The sequence below is a fragment of the Pelophylax lessonae genome, assembly GCF_965119305.1.
Source record: "Pelophylax lessonae genome assembly, chromosome: 11".
In the NCBI taxonomy this organism is placed as follows: domain Eukaryota; kingdom Metazoa; phylum Chordata; class Amphibia; order Anura; family Ranidae; genus Pelophylax; species Pelophylax lessonae.
The window spans coordinates 230,287,667-230,305,618 of record NC_138778.1 but is presented as its reverse complement, the minus strand read 5'-3'; positions in this window follow the sequence as shown (position 1 = coordinate 230,305,618).

The following is a 17,952-nucleotide window of genomic DNA, read 5'->3' as shown; positions in this document are numbered from 1 at the left end:
TCAAACTCAGTTTATTCGAGGGCCGCACCAGCAATATGATTGCCCTCAAAAGGGGCAGTTGTATCTGTAAGACTAGATGTCCAGAGCATCCTCTACCCATACATAAGACGTCAGGAGCCTCCCCACCATCAGAAGTGGAGTCCCCCACCCTCCCTTACATTACAGTGCACCACCGTTAACTTGTGCTGCTGCTGGGAAGAAGCTAGAGGCTGTGTTGGAAAGCAGAAAGTACAGGGTCTGGAGGAGGGCTGCAGTTCTTCTGCAGCTGCAGGAGAGGTGCAAGGGCCACATGAAATGGCCCGGAGGGCCGGATTCGGCCCGCGGGCCTTGTGTTTGACACATGTGGTCTACAATATTCAACTTTTTCACAATATTCTAATTTTCTGAGATACTGAATTTTGGGGTGTCACTAGCTGTAAGCCATAATCATCAAAAATAAAAGAAAGAAATGCTTGAAATATATCACCCTGTGTGTAACACATCTATATAAAATATATGAGTTTCACTTGTTGAATTGAATTACTGAAATAAATTACATTTTTGATAATATTCAAATTTTTGGAGATGCACCTGTGATAATATTCATTTCTGTACCAGATTATTTTTTTATTTTTTTTTTAGTTATTATTGAGTATCATTGTACATTGATATTGTAAACTAATAAAATAAAATAAAAATTTCAGTATTAAAAAGTGTATCAATGGTGCACTTGTTCCAATCCCCTTACATCATATTGCACAGGAAAACATGAAAAAAAAAATAGAATCATAACAATAGAGATATTCTTACAACATAAATTATTAAACTGCGTCCATTCAAATAAAGTTAAAAAAAATGTACAAAAAGTGCAGAATAAATTGCGAAAATTTTATTTAACCATGCAGGTGTTGCATCCAAAATAAACCAGCCGTTGCTAGTAGCCCAAAAGCCAAAGAACACTTATAAAGGTGAATAAGTAGCCTACACCAACCACCTTCAGGGGAAATGGCCGCTCACCTCAGGGAATGACCGTCAGGTCACACTGCGCTCTTTGAATACATAATAATAGTGGTCTTCAGCTTCGAATCACTTCCACCCTGTACGACCCGTGTCACTGGATCCACACTTCCCTCTGCAGGTCCCTCTGCAGGGTCTGTCTGGATCTTTTCCTCCCGTTACTCAGGACATAAAGAGAGGTTCATAGCACACTATTGCGAAAACCATCCACATTTATTGTTGGTAAAAAATATCCACTCACGTTATAACAAAATTATCATTGCATAACAGAATCAGACTCGATAAGTCGCCTCCTCACCGCACTTCCGAGCAACAGAGTCACCGTAAATTACGTCACTGGCTCCACCCGGCGAGTTGCGTCACTGGGTACGTGACTTCTTCAAGGAGTCTTGAAGAAGAGTTCACTATCAAATGGTTGCAGCTGTTTGTTCTGAAAACAATATAGCTGCATTCACATGTCAGCTTATAATCGCGGGCAGAACCGCCGCGGTTCCGCCCGCAATTCGGAGATTTATTGCAAATCGCGGGACGCCTAGCGTTGCCCGTTGATTTGCAATAGCCCCCCAAACGCCGAGCGATGTTGCCGCGATTAACGCCCGCCGAATCGCGGCAACATCGCGCAAACAAAATCGCGGGACGCAATACGCTCCAAAAAAGTACAAGAGCTTCTTTGGAGCGTATTGCGTCCCGCGATTTTGTTTGCGCGATGTTGCCGCGATTCGGCGGGCGTAAATCGCGGCAACATCGCTCGGCGTTTGGGGGGCTATTGCAAATCAACGGGCAACGCTAGGCGTCCCGCGATTTGCAATAAATCTCCGAATCGCGGTCGGAACCGCGGCGGTTCTGCCCGCGATTATAAGCTGACATGTGAATGCAGCCTTAGGAACAGTTTATATTATTATTTTCTCAGCTTTTGTACGTAGCAGTGCATAAGTATCTTTATTAATTTTTTTTTTTTTTTTAGTATTGCCCTTTTTTTGTTTCTATATCAGTGAACTACATTTAGTTCCAAAACATCTGGGGTGCCAAGGTTCCCAATCACTGATCTATATGATCTTTTATTAATCACTGGCAGTCCAACAGACAATGGCCAGATATGATGGAACTCATCCTATGGGCGGAATGGAAAGGACTACAATTTGGATGAACCATTATCTAGTTTGACTTATGATAAAACATTGCTAGTAACATGTGATTGCTTCAATATACAATATAACCCGGCTAGATTTCATAATATCATTTATAAAAAAAAAATTGTGTAATTACATTTTCATTCTTCTAAGCATGCCAGATAATATGGATAGCCAATCCTAACAGAGTGAGACGCTGAATTGCTGTAAAGCAGAACTTTCCCGGAATCCCTGTTCAAAAAAAGAAAATGAAACTTCCACAATATTTATCTGTGTTCATCTCTAGTGACCAGGTATAGTGTCACATTATAGCTTTGTCCTTGGCCCAGTATTGAGGAATTATCAGTGGAATTGGCACTGATAAGGAAAACAACGACCTCTGCTCATGGTGAACAGTTCTGAAAGGTTGTTTAGAAGAAAAAACAACATGCCATATAGGCTGGGACCTTAGTGGTGCTGAAAACCCCCTTCTAAGAATGAAAGTCAACCCATAATTAAAGGTAAAAAAGGATTTATTACAAAAATGGTGAAAAAAGACATAAAGGACATACTAGGGGTCTAGCTCAGCGTTTCTTAACCAGGGTTCTGTTTTATGTAGAGTTGTTGGTACCTCAAGCCAATGTAAATGGGACTTTTTAGGCAGGTATTGGTAATTAGAAAAAGTACAAGCAAAGTAAATAAATAATAGAAGGTTGGTGACACGTGGTTTATGGTGACTTTAAGGATGTATCTCTCTGTCATTCCATGCTAAGTGCTTGGATTTCCAGATCAGAGAGTGTCTCCTATGTTCCAACGTGTTTCGGCCCCTATAGAGCCTTTTTCAAGGTTATCAGTCACCAGTTATATTTTTTCTTTAAATCCTTGTATATTGGGGTGGCTCCCTTCTAGCACAGCGAGAACCTATGCGGTTTCATATACAGCAGTATACAGGGTTGGGGTGGGTCATATGGATCTCACCCGGTGGCTATTCGGGTTCGGTATGTTAAAGACCGGTCCCTTTTACAAGTATTCTTTGTGCCTTTAATTTGTTCTTAAGTATCTGTTTTAGACTGAACGGGGAAGAGAAAGGACGGAGAGCGGTGACCCTGAACAAACTTGCGACCTGGCGGAAACAACCCCCCAAAAGGGAACCACATGAGAATCGTCTAAAACAGATACTTAAGAACAGTACAAATTAAAGGCACAAAGAATACTTGTAAAAGGGACCAGTCTTTAACATTCGAACCCGAATAGCCACCGGGTGAGATCCATATGACCCACCCCAACCCTGTATACTGCTGTATATGAAACCGCATAGGTTCTCGCTGTGCTAGAAGGGAGCCACCCCAATATACAAGGATTTAAAGAAAAAATATAACTGGTGACTGATAACCTTGAAAAAGGCTCTATAGGGGCCGAAACGCGTTGGTACATAGGAGACACTCTCTGATCTGCAAATCCAAGCACTTAGCATGGAATGACAGAGAGATACATCCTTAAAGTTACCATAAACCACGTGTCACCAACCTTCTATCTATTACACACTTTCACAAGGGTCTATAACCCTATCACTTTATGTACTCACCTGTACATGCTTTTAAGTATTAAATTCTACTTTATTATTTATTTAATTTGCTTGTACTTTTTCTAATTACCAATACCTGCCTAAAAAGTACCATTTACATTGGCTTGAGGTACCAACAACTCTACATAAATTTGAACCAGGGACGACGGCAAACCCTACTATAGATAGGATCATAGAGATCAAAAATCTTTCTAAACCAGGGTTCTGTAGAACCCTAGGGGTTCCTCCTGATGTTGCTGGGGGTTCCTTGAGCAATGGGCAATTTCTGCCTCTCAGATAAGTTCCCAATGACACCATTGTTCCTTTTAGCTATCTGTAAGGGGGTAATTCTTCCCAATGATGACAAGAGTAAGGGACATTCTTCCCACTGACTGTCACACTAATGTGTCATTTTTCATTTTTAGCAGGGGTTCTCCGAGACCAGAAATTTATTTTAAGGGTTCACTAAAATTGAAGGTACTATTTTATGAAAAAAATACATTGCATAAAAGTTTTGTAAAATAACTCTTTTTATGCTTTTCTACCTTAAATAAATCTAAACATTTAATGTTACAAATTTAAATTTAATTTATATTAATTTACACATACACACCGTCCATCTACTCTTGGTCCGGCCCCCGGGTCCAATATATGAACCCATTGCGACCCTCGAGTCAAAAAGTTTGCCCACTCCTGGTCTAGACCCTTAAAAGCACAAGTAATTGTTCCTAGTTCCTACACATATTGATAAATCCATAAACAATCCCCCTGAAGGTAGAGTTTCCTTCCCGCACGTAAAATGATATATATACACTGCTCCAAAAAATGAAAGGAACACTTTGAAAACACATGAGATCCCAATGGGGAAAAATCTCATGCTGGAGATCTAGACTGATTTGGACTGGGTAATGGGTTAGGATGTATACTGGTATGGACTGGGTAATGTGTTAGGATGTATACTGGTATGGACTGGATAATGTCTTAGGATCTATACTGGTATGGACTGGGTAATGTGTTAGGATCTATACTGGTATGGACTGGGTAATGTGTTAGGATCTATACTGGTATGGACTGGGTAATGTCTTAGGATCTATACTAGTATGGACTGGGTAATGTGTTAGGATCTATACTGGTATGGACTGGGTAATGTGTTAGGATCTATACTAGTATGGACTGGGTAATGTGTTAGGATCTAAACTGGTATGGACTGGGTAATGTGTTAGGATTTATACTGGTATGGACTGGGTAATGTCTTAGTATCTATACTGGTATGGACTGGGTAATGTGTTAGGATCTATACTGGTGTGGACTGGGTAATGTGTTAGGATCTATACTAGTGTGGACTGGGTAATGTGTTAGGATCTATACTGGTATGGACTGGGTAATGTGTTAGGATCTATACTGGTATGGACTGGGCAATGTCTTAGTATCTATACGGGTATAGACTGGGTAATGTGTTAGGATCTATACTGGTATGGACTGGGTAATGTGTTAGGAACTATACTGGTATGGACTGGGTAATGTCTTAGTATCTATACTGGTATGGACTGGGTAATGTGTTAGGATCTATACTGGTGTGGACTGGGTAATGTGTTAGGATCTATACTAGTGTGGACTGGGTAATGTGTTAGGATCTATACTGGTATGGACTGGGTAATGTGTTAGGATCTATACTGGTATGGACTGGGTAATGTCTTAGTATCTATACTGGTATGGACTGGGTAATGTGTTAGGATCTATACTGGTGTGGACTGGGTAATGTGTTAGGATCTATACTAGTGTGGACTGGGTAATGTGTTAGGATCTATACTGGTATGGACTGGGTAATGTGTTAGGATCTATACTGGTATGGACTGGGCAATGTCTTAGTATCTATACGGGTATAGACTGGGTAATGTGTTAGGATCTATACTGGTATGGACTGGGTAATGTGTTAGGAACTATACTGGTATGGACTGGGTAATGTGTTAGGATCTATACTGGTATGGACTGGGTAATGTGTTAGGATCTATACTGGTATGGACTGGGTAATGTGTTAGGATCTATACTGGTATGGACTGGGTAGTGTGTTTGGAATGAAATTATGTCACACCATTTGATGGAAATGAAAATTATCACCCTATAGAGAGCTGAATTCAAAGACACCCCGAAAATCAAAGTGAAAAAATGATGCTGCAGGCGAGTCCATTTTGCTGAAATTTCAATGCAGCAACTCAGAATGGTCCTCAGTAGTTTGTTTGGCCTCCGTGTTCTTGTATGCATGCCTGACAACTTCGGGGCATGTTCCTAATGAGACGACGGATGGTGTCCTGGGGTATTTCCTCCCAGATCTGGACCAGGGCATCACTGAGCTCCTGAAAAGACGGAGGTGCAACCTGGTGGCATCGGATGGACCAAAACAGAATGTCCCAGAGGTGTTTTATTGGATTTAGGTCAGGTGAGCGTGGGGGCCATTCAATGGTATCAATTCCTTCATCCTCCAGGATCTGGCTGCATACTCTCGCCACAGAAGGCCGGGCATTGTCGTGCACCAGGAGGAACCCAGGTCCCACTGCACCAGCATAGGGTCTGACAATGGGTCCAAGGATTTTATCCCAATACCAAATGGCAGTCAGGGTGCCATTGTATAGCCTGTAGAGGTCTGTGTGTCCCTCCATGGATTTGCCTCCCCAGACCATCACTGACCCACAACCAAACCGATCAGGCTGAACGATGTTACAGGCAGCATAATGTTCTTCACGGCTTCTCCAGACCCTTTCACGTCTGTCACATGTGCTCAGGGTGAACCTGCTCTCATCTGTGAAAAGCACAGGGCGCCAGTGGCGGAGCTGCCAATTCTGGTGTTCAATGGCAAACGCTAAAGGAATACAATACCTGATATATAACAAGGTAATGGTACATATCATATTATCTTTCTATATTATTTTATTATAACTAAAAGATTATCTCAGAACTGCAACTGTATCTATTTATCTAAGGGATTTATCTATGTAATCTCTACTTACCTTTGCCGGCATATTTTTCCATTCCACATGTCCTTAATGGCAGAGCTCTGGAAGTAATTCACTCGCATGAGAGCATAGTAATGGATTACTTAACTTTATTTTCAGTCTTTGGGCCTTATATAGGGTATACAAAACAAGAAATATTTCCAGTCTATACACATCAGCAAGAGACACTTAAAAATGTACCTTTACATAAAGGAAACAGATGTATATACAGCAGGAAAGCAAACATCTCAGAATAGGAAAATATCCTGCAAACAAGATGTTCTCACAACGACAACAATGGGAGGAAATTCACATCCTCCATGACAAAAATATCTATTACAAAGCGAGAGCTTTTCAGTAGAATAAACGTTTTAAAGCATGACTCCGGATCTTTTAATTAAGCATGACTATATAACATTTAAATAAAACATAATCCTATCAAATGCCAGTCGAGCTCCACGGTGTCGGGCAGTGAGCACAGGGCCCACTAGAGGATGTCAGGACCTCAGGCCACCCTCATGAAGTCTGTTTCTGATTGTTTGGTCAGAGACATTCACACCAGTGGCTGCTGGAGGTCATTTTGTAGGTCTCTGGCAGTGCTCATCCTGTTCCTCCTTGCACAAAGGAGCAGATACCGGTCCTGCTGATGGGGTAAGGACCTTCTACAGCCCTGTCCAGTTCTCCTAGAGTAACTGCCTGTCTCCTGGAATCTCCTCCATGCTCCTGAGACTTTGCTGGGAGACACAGCAAACCTTCTGGCAATGGGAGGTATTGATGTGCCATCCTGGAGGAGTTGGACTGCCTGTGCAACCTCTATAGGGTCTGGGTATGGCCTCATGCTACCAGTAGTGACACTGACCCAAGCCAAATGCAAAACTAGTGAGAAACAGACAGAAAAGATGAGTAGGGAAAAAAATGTCAGTGGCCTCCACCTGTAAAACCATTCCTGTTTTGGAGGTCATCTTGTTGTTGCCCATCTAGTGCACCTGTTGTTAATTTCATTAACACCAAAGCAGCTGAAACTGATTAACAACCCCATCTGTTACTTAACTGACCAGATCAATATCCCTGGAGTTTAATTAGCTTGACGCTATACTCTGATTAACCACTTAAGCCCCGGAAGATTTTACCCCCATTCCGACCAGGGTATTTTTTACTGTGTGACTTTAATGGACAATTGCGCGGTCGTGCGACGCTGTACCTAAACGAATTTCACGTCCTTTTTTTCCCACAAACAGAGCTTTCTTTTGGTGGTATTTGATCACCTGTGCGATTTTTTGATCATGCGCTATAAACAAAAAAAGAGCGTAAATTTTGCAAAAATAACAATATTTTTCACATTTCTTTATATGAAATTCCCCAAAAAAAATGTAAAAATCAAAATTTTTTAACATTTTCGGCCAATTTGTTTTATGCTACATATGTTTGGTAAAAAAAAATCGCAAAAAGCGTATTTTGACTGGTTTGCGCAAAAGTTATCGCGTTTACTAACAAAGGGAAAGGTTTTTGTCATTTTTGGTGTTTTTTTTTTTAACGAGTAATGGCGGCGATCTGCGATTTTTTTTGCGGGACTGCGACATTGCGGCGGACAGATTGGACCCTTGACTGACATTTTTGACACTTTTGGGGTTACCAGTGACATTACTGCAGTAATCAGTGCTAAAAATATGCACTGTTACTGTAAAAATGACACTGGCAGGGAAGGGGTTAACTGTATTGGAGAGGGAGGGGTTAAGTGTGTCTTAGGGGCGTGCTTCTAACTGTGATGGGACAGGTCTACTATTGTAAAAACAGAGATCAACGGTCCTACATAGCAGAACCGTCTGATCTCCATTTTTACACAGGGGAGAATGACAGGCGGCTTGTTTACATAAGCCGCTCGCCTTTCTCCCGCTCTACCGACGATCGTAGTGCACACGCGGACTTCTTCGTGAACGAGCCGCGGCGGGCGGGCGCTTGTCCGCTATTGGCTCACAAACTGGTCACAGGCTAGTGACGTATATATACGTCACTTTGCCTGGCCGGGGCTGACCGCCGCAGTATATCTACTTGCGGCGGTCGGCAAGCGGTTAAAAAGTGTTCCTTTAATTATTTTGTGCAGTGTACGGTATATAGCAAATAGTAGGGGTGGACTAGATCCAAATTCAAAACAGGTTTTAGCAGGGAATGATACCTTGCCCCATCCTAACGTTTTGCCTGAATTCAAGGGGTTAAGTGGATATATGTGGTTTGGAACAACTGAAAAAAAAGAGAAATATCTATACATAATATACAATTCATAAACAATGAACATTTACTTTTTACCTTTATAGTCCATTAACTTACAACTGATACAAGAACAAAATATTTGGCGATGTCAGGAGAGATGCAAACACCCGACGCAGGTCAGAGATGCTGAAAAGTGCACAGAAACAGACACGTGTGCCGAAACTAGCCCTAGCTCCAGGCCGCAGACATCCGCCCAAGGGGTCGGGAGGAGCAGAAGCTAGGAAGCGTAGGTCTGTGTAGTCAAAAAGCCAAACAATGGTGCTGATAAATAAAAAATGGTACAAAAAACAAGACATAAATACGTCTACCTCCTCAAAACTTATACATCTATACAGCCTCAGCTGAGCATCCCAATAGGAGAAACATAAATGTATTGCCCATAAAGTGCAGAGCAATCTACTTACATGTGTCTGTACAAAAAGATCGGATATAGCACTCCAGATAGCAAGTCCTCCTCATATGTCAGTAGCCCAAAAGATTCAGGAAAAAACTACAAAGAACATGAATGAGAGGTCACTGGTCTTCCATCACAGTCCTCTAGTTTAGAAGAGAAGAATTAAAAAGTAAAGAGTAGAGAGGTTTACATGGAAGTCAGATGTAGTGAGTGTGTAAAGACCTTGCATTCTCATAGGCACACACAGTGCTGTATTTTGACCTAGGCCAACAAGGCCCAGGCCTAGAGCAGAACGCAGGGGGGCAGCAAAATATCCACCCCCGCCTCCATCTGAGACTCTATTAGCCACTGGTTGCCAGAGCCACCTGGCGTCTATCAACCAGTGACGTCACAGCTGTGACTTCCTAGCCCTGCCTATAATTTAAAGTGGAGGAGGATTTACCTTCCTCCTCCTCTGCGCCTAGTGCTCATGGGGCCCAAAGTGTCCCAACAGTCTGGTGACAGCGGGGTGCAGGGCAACGGAGCAAATTCTGCCAGCAGCCACTGCTGTTGCTGAGCTGCGGCGTTTTACACACCAAGCAGGACCGAGAGCCTGGGAGGGAGAAGACCTCTACTGCCACGGCACCACCCTGACCTGAACAGCAGCGGGGGCATGATCTCTGGCACCTCCCAGAGCCTGCATTCCTTCTCGAATCTCCTCTTCGGTCCCAGCTAGGACATCAACAGGAAGACAGGCTGACTGAGGGCCCAGAGGCGAGGACAGGCTGGAGGTAGGTGCATCACACACCTACCCACTGACAGAGGAGCAGGAGGGACTGACGGCAGGGCTAGGGGGTCTCCCACTCTTTCTCTCTCTCTCTCTCATGCTCTCTCTCTCTCTTCCCCTCCTCCCACGCGCTCTCTCTCTCTCTCTTCCCCTCCTCCCACGCGCTCTCTCTCTCTCTCTTCCCCTCCTCTCACGCGCTCGCTCTCTCTCTCTCTCTCTCTCATCCCCTCCTCTCGCACGCTCACTCTCATCCCCTCCTCTCTCTCTCTCACCCCCTCTCGTGAAATCTCAGGGATTCTTGCTGGGACTTGTAGTCCTTCAATTTTGGAGGGAGTCATATCCGTTAAACAGGAAGGGTTGGGGAAAATTTACATAGGAGGAGGAGGGGGTGCCCAATTTTTAGTCTTGCCTTGGGCAGCACAAAACCAAAATACACCACTGGGCACACAAGGTTTAAGTACCAATCTTGGGTAGGTGCCTAAAATATAAAAATGTACAGTTTAATGCTATTATTTTACTAAATAGCTCACAATGCTGTACACACATGAGTGAGTTTGTGCAGCTTTGCTGTGCGATGCTTTAAAATTCATATCCCATGTAAGGGTCATCATGCCTTTGTGGCATCTTAACAGCCCCCATAGAAGTATTTTATAGTGCTCCCTATCCGCAGCTGCAGCAGTTATGGGGCGCTTATTCAGAGTTAGCTGTGCTTTGCTTTCACCTCCGGGATGGGGTGTTCATTACGGGCAGCAGGAAGGTGAGCAGGGACCGCAGCAGGGAAGTAAGCAGGGACTGGTCACTGGTGTGGGGGATCAGCAGACATCAGCGTGGAAGTGATACAGCAGAAAGGCAAGTGATGACCAAGTGGGATCAGCAGAGTGGGATATCAGCAGAGTGGAGGATCAGCAGAGTGGAGGATCAGCAGAGTGGAGGATCAGCAGAGTGGAGGATCAGCAGAGTGGAGGATCAGCAGAGCGGGATGTCAGCAGAGTGGAAGATCAGCAGAGTAGAGGATCAGCTGAGTGGAGGATCAGCAGAGTGGAGGATCAGCAGAGTGGGATATCAGCAGAGTGGAGGATCAGCAGAGTAGGATGTCAGCAGAGTGGAAGATCAGCAGAGTAGAGGATCAGCAGAGTGGAGGATCAGCAGAGTGGAGGATCAGCAGAGTGGAGGATCAGCAGAGTGGAAGATCAGCAGAGTGGAGGATCAGCAGAGTGGAGGATCAGCAGAGCGGGATGTCAGCAGAGTGGAAGAGTGGAAGATCAGCAGAGTGGAGGATCAGCAGAGTGGAGGATCAGCAGAGTGGGATATCAGCAGAGTGGAGGATCAGCAGAGTTGAGAATCAGCAGAGTGGGATATCAGCAGAGTGTAGGATTAGCAGAGTTGAGGATCAGCAGAGTGGAAGATCAGCAGAGTGGAGGATCAGCAGAGTGGAGGATCAGCAGAGTGGAGGATAAGCAGAGTGGAGGATAAGCAGAGTGGAGGATCAGCAGAGCGGGATGTCAGCAGAGTGGAAGATCAGCAGAGTGGAGGACCAGCAGAGTGGAGGATCAGCAAAGGGGAGGATCAGCAGAGCGGGATGTCAGCAGAGTGGAGGATCAGCAGAGTGGAGGATCAGCAGACTGGAGGTGTCACGGGGTAACGTGGCAGAGCCTGACGTAAGAGGAGTGGCTTACCGGGTCACTGGCATGGCACAGGTTCACCAGAGGCGCGGAGTCTAAGTGTTACCCGGTTTTCACCAGGGCCCCAGATGGTGGGGGTGGACTTGGCTGCTTGCTAACACCAGGTCGCGGTCCCCCGGATTCCTGGTTGAGCCAGGAGCAGGTCCAGGACCAATAGCCGCTAGCGGATAAACAGATCAGGATCAGGCAGGAGAATATTCGGGACAAGCCAAGGTAAGGGCGGGCAGCAGGTAATCAGATTTCAAAGACAAGCCATGTCAGGTAAACAGGAACAGCAGAATATAAACAGGCACAGGAAACAGGAGAGCTGATGATAACACAGCAATTACCTGGAGTGACTGCTGTGTTTAAATAGGCTGTTTTGGCGCCAATTTAGTAGCCTTGAACTATTCCAAGGTAGCCTCTGACTATTCCAAGGTAGCCTCGAACTATTGCAAGGAAACCTCAAGCTATTGTAAGGTAGCCTCGAGCTATTCAAGGCGCCTCTTCGTACACGCATGCACATAGGCATTCGCCGGTTAGCGGCGCCAGTGCGCCTGCGCAGGGTATTGATTGCCTGACAGGAGGATCAGCAGAGTAGGATGTCAGCAGAGTGGGAGATCAGCAGAGTGGAGGATCAGCAGAGTGGAGGATCAGCAGAGTGGAAGATCAGCAGAGTGGAGGATCAGCAGGGTGGAAGATCAGCAGAGTGGAGGATCAGCAAAGTGGAGGATCAGCAGGGTGGAAGATCAGCAGAGTAGAGGATCAGCAGAGTGGCATATCAGTAGAATGGAGGATCAGTAGTAGAGTGGAAAATCAGCAGAGCTGGATATCAGTACAGCATGATATTAGTAAAGTGGAGGATCAGCAGAATAGGATATTAGCTGAGTGGAATATCAGCCGAGTGGAATATCAGCCGAGTGGAATTTTAGCAGAGCGGGATATCAGTGGAGTGGAGAATTAGCAGAGTGGAGGATCAGCAGAGTGGAATATCTGTAGAGTGGAGGATCAGTAGAGTGGAAAAATTCGATTTTTGTACATACCGTAAAATCCATTTCTCTGAGTTTATCGACGGACACAGCTCTCCAAAAATCATAACTACTGGGTTTTAGTGCCTCCTCCAGGAGTAGGACTAGGCAGAACAAAAAACACCTGGCTACGCCCATGGGCCGTCCTCAGCTGGTATATAACCCCCCTCTCTGCTAATTAGTTTAGTAGCAAGCAGTATTAAAAGTATCAGAACTCCACAGAGGGGTGGGTTCTGTGTCTGTCGATGAAATGGTTTTTACGGTAAGTACAAAAATCCCAATTTCTCTTTCGTTTATCGACGGACACAGCGTTCCATAAATCATATCTACTGGGACGCCCAAAAGCAGTGCCAAAAGGAAAATGAGGGGTGGGGAAAATAACCAAAGGCTAAACATAAGAGCCCTTATGACATAAGACATAAGGACACAGAAGCCTTAACCGGGGTCACAGGAGCCCCGTCTAAAAAATAAAGGTTTAAAGAAAAACACCCCTCAGTAGGGAACAGCCCCTCTTAAACAGCAGCCTGCAAAACTTTGTGGCCAAAAGAAGCATCCGCAGATGTGCCAAGTGCCAAAGGTATGCATGGACGACTAAGTGGCCGCCTTGCAAACTTGCGATATTGATGCCTGATGACTCAAGGCCCAAGAAGCACTCAGCGCCCAAGTGGAATGCGCCGTGACAGGGAAAGTTGTGTAGCACTGCCCCCTTATGGACTGCTGGATAATTCACCTTGGGATCCCCCTGGGTTACCATTAGCAACTGCAGCATGCACAATTTAATTCTTTACTCTCTGGCTCAGTCTAGGGGATGCAGTTGTTTTATTTAAATTAGAGAGTGGGATACTCCAACTTGAACTATTCACAATAGATGAGGACTCCTGTCTGAAGATGCAGCCAGACTGCTGATTCACCTTGCCACTTTGATGAATTTAAGGTTATTAAAGGTTAAGGTTAAGGCTCTTTGCAGATAACTTGTTAGCATGAGTTATCTTCGGGATACACTCCTAGTACCCCCTTTATCTCCAACTGCTGACACCCGTCCTCTGACTATCCTACACCCGGGTGGCCCCCCTCAGGTCAGGCCCCTAGATGCGATCCCCTGTACTCACGATACTGTTTTTCGAGGTTCTCCAGTGTCTCTACTCCTTCAGCCAGCTCTCATGGACCTCTGAATTCAGCTCCTTCCTTCCTGGTCCCCAAGCCAACTGCCTGTGACCACGTGGTACTGCTACAGAGGAGGAGGCAGCCGCCAACCTTCCTCTGGGACTCTGCTCACCAGCCGAAGACCTCTCAGCACATGTGCTCCTGGATTTTTTACCACACCCCACAATGCACTGAGACAACCAGTCTGTGCCAATCACTGGGGCTGTATCAAAGCCTGTGTACCGATTGGTCAGATTTTCTCCACTGTCCAATATGCCTCCCTATTGGATCAGTGTGAAACACTCCCTAGACCAGATGAATCACACACTGAGCACCATGAGCAGACCTAACTCACAGATCCTGCTCTCTGGTAGGCAGAAAGCAATATAGATTTGCCTGCTGCTCCTCTGATAGGCAGACAGAGCCAAAAACTACACTATCTCACTATCACCTACCTAGGAAGGTGATACAGGTGGCACCTGACCTTTATCCACTTTGCCACTGCTCACTAGAGCTCTACTGCGGCAAAGTGGTTCGTTATCATCTGGCGACGTAGACCTACGTCGCCAGACACTCCCCTTTCTCAGCGGCGCGCGCGCGCCGCCGGAGGCTCACTCCTGCTGTATTCAGTCACAGCGGGAGTCGGGCCAGGGGAGGAGCAGCGGCGATCGCCGCTGCTCTTCCACAATCGTCGGGGAATCGAGTCTGGAGATCCGCCCGCTTGTGTAAACAAAGCGGGCGGATCTCCTAAGTGACAGGCAGGGTTCAGCATAGCTAAACCTGCGATCTGTCCCTGTGTCACTCAGTCACCTACCCTCACACATGTCAGTAAGCACCAGGCATACATTAACCCCTCCCTCTCCAATAAAATTAACCCCTTCCCTGCCAGTGTCATTTTTACAGTAACAGTGCATATGTATAGCACTGATTACTGTAGTAATGTCACTGGTACCCCCCAAAAGTGTCAAAAATGTCAGTCAAGGGTCCGATCTGTCCGCCGCAATGTCGCAGTCCCGCAAAAAAAATTGCAGATCGCCGCCATTACTCGTTAAAAAAAACACCAAAAAATACAGAAATCTTTCCCTTAGTTAGTAAACGTAATAACTTTTGCGCAAACCAATCAAAATACGCTTATTGTGATTTTTTTTACCAAACATAGGTAGCAGAAAACAAATTGGCCAAAAATTTAAAAATATTTTGATTTTTACATTTTTTTGGGGGGGAATTTCATACAAAAAAATGTGAAAAATATTGTTATTTTTTCAAAATTTAAGCTCTTTTTTTGTTTATAGCGCAAAAAGTAAAAATTGCACAGGTGATCAAATACCACCAAAAGAAAGCTCTGTTTGTGGGGAAAAAAGGACTTAAATTTCGTTTGGGTATGGCGTTGCATGACCGCACAATGAGACAAGAAGTATTCTCATGCTCGGTGCCCAGTGTCAGCGGCCATCATCCCTAGTCAGTGTATACAAAAAGAATTCCCCTTGTGGTATGGGACTATAAATACAGTGTTCAGCGGCATTTATAGTCCCATACCACAAGGGGAATTCTTCATGACCGCACAATTGTCAGTTAAATTTGCACAGTGCCGAATCGCAAAAAGTGGCCCAGACATAAGAAAGCAAAATCCTCCGGTGGTAAAGTGGTTAAAGGAATAGGCCTGAGTCACCGTCTGTCTGATCCATATGGAGATGGTAGCCAATGAAGCCACCAGCCCTTTTCTTGGTCCATCCAAAACCACAAAAAGCAAGTCTGACCTCCAAAAGGACTCAGTAGGTGCCAGATACACCCCAATCGCACGAACCACATCCAAAGGTATGAAAATCAAAATCCTTAAGCCAACTTGGGACACAAGGAAGGCAACACAATGACCTCATTCAAATGGAAGTCAGAGACAACTTTGGGCAGGAATGATGGACATAGACGAAGAGCCACCCTTGCAACCCCCTTTGCCCCCATATCCCCCATATGACAGTATGATCAGAGATCTCTATGCCTTGATTATTGGTCTGCTAAAGGTTTGGTGGTGACTCCTGAAGGACTCATTGCCAAAGAGTTTGGGAAGGGGAGAACAAAATACTTTAATAGGTATTCCTCAAAATAGTGCCTCTGTGTTTATAAGTCATGTACACGGAGTAGAACATAAGAGTTGGAAGGAAAGTCGATTTTAGGGAGGTAAAACTAACTTAAAGAAGATTACCATACCATAAGTGATTTGTTTTTGTACCTTGCATTTTTTCCTTTTTATTTTTTATCTTTTTAATGACAGCATTATAAATTCTGCTATTTTTAATTCTTTAAACATGCCATTTTTATACACGGTTTTCACTATTAAAAGTATTTCTATTTCTTTATTGTTTTACTTTTTTAATATTTTTGCCATAAGTGCATATTCAAGATTCAGCCTGATCGAATATGATGACATTTAGCCGTATGACATGTATCCCTAAACTAGCCGGCACACAATGGGTGGACCAACATGTCCTCCGTCTGCCTCGCTGGAGCACCAACATGGAGGCGGGCATGTTGTTGGTCGCTAGGATACAGCCGGCTATAAAGTGACTGGGAGGATTGATTGATGGACACCGCTCCAGTAGACGTCCAATGACGAAACGCGTAGGGCGGTACTTTGCATCAACGTCACTTCCGGTTTGCAGTTTGCTGTGGTTGGAACGCGGAAGCTTCCCGGCGCTGCACTTCATATTCTGAATCGATCAGCCTGAAACTTAACCGTGAGTTACTACGATCTACTATATAATGTTTACAGTGTATACTACACCATGGGGATGTCTTTATGTTTGAGCACCTAGATGGGACCCGCTTATCCGTGAGGATTTTCAGGAACCCTGTTCAGGAGTATCAGACCAGACTCAATCCCCCTTCTGGAAATCTATCCACCTATTTTTTGGTTACCTTTTGTCCTAAGGGTGAGTGCGACCTCCAGTGGACACTTCAGGTACAGGCACCTGTGTTCCACCACACTCACCTTCACATTATTTATTTGTCTCACCCATCACGGACATTTATTTAAGCACAGTTCTTTGTATAAGGGTTTTTTTCCCTTGTTTTGCTTCACTATATATATCTATTTTCTTTGCCACTGTATTATATTTCTTTATCAGTCAGGTAATTGAGACCTTGGAGCACCATTTATAAAGTATTAATTTCTTGCACTCCACATTAAATTATTTTATTTGCACCTTGTGATATTCTTTATAGCACTTTTTAGCACTTTTTAAGGTGTATATATCCAACCCAGATATCATTTTTGTCATTTTGCACATTTGCACTCGCACTTTCTATATATTGATTGTTAATTTGCGGCTTGGGTATACTACTATTCTATAAGATCTTGGCACATTATATATCAGGTAGCGCCGATTCCAACCGTCTATCCTTTTCCAATACAAAACTAACTTAAAGTGGAGTTCCACCCTAAAATACAACTTTTGCCCATCTTCTTCCTCTCTGTCACCTGAAAAATAAATGGATAATCACGATTTTTTTTTTTCTTTACTTACCTTGTTATAGAAGAAAATATACTTACCTTACTTCCTCTTCCTCCCTTTGCGGATTTGTCCGCCGCCGTCACTTCCTTCTTCCATTGATTCCTGGGAGCTGAACGCCATCACTCCCAGGAATCAATACGCCTGCACCGGCCCCGCTCGTCATGTCCGGTGCAGACGCGTCATTCCCTGCTAAACAGCTTCTGGGCATACCATATTTTTTAAGCAGGGAAAAAAGTTAAAAGAAAGTGAGAGAGAATGATATGCATGTGTTGTGTACAAATGGGAAAAATGTAAGCAGTTTTAAAGAGATAATTGCGTATGTGTGCAGTGGCGTAGCGTGGGGGGTGCAGGGAGGGCCAGCCGCACCGGGCGCAACATCTGGGGGGGCGCATCCGCAGTGTCACTCTGTCTGTCTGACTCTGACATACACAGTTCACACACTGTCTGCGGCTGCCTCCATCTTTAGGTTGGGAGATGTCCAGCGCAGCCGCCCTATGTATGAAAATGGCAGGTCGGGATGGGGC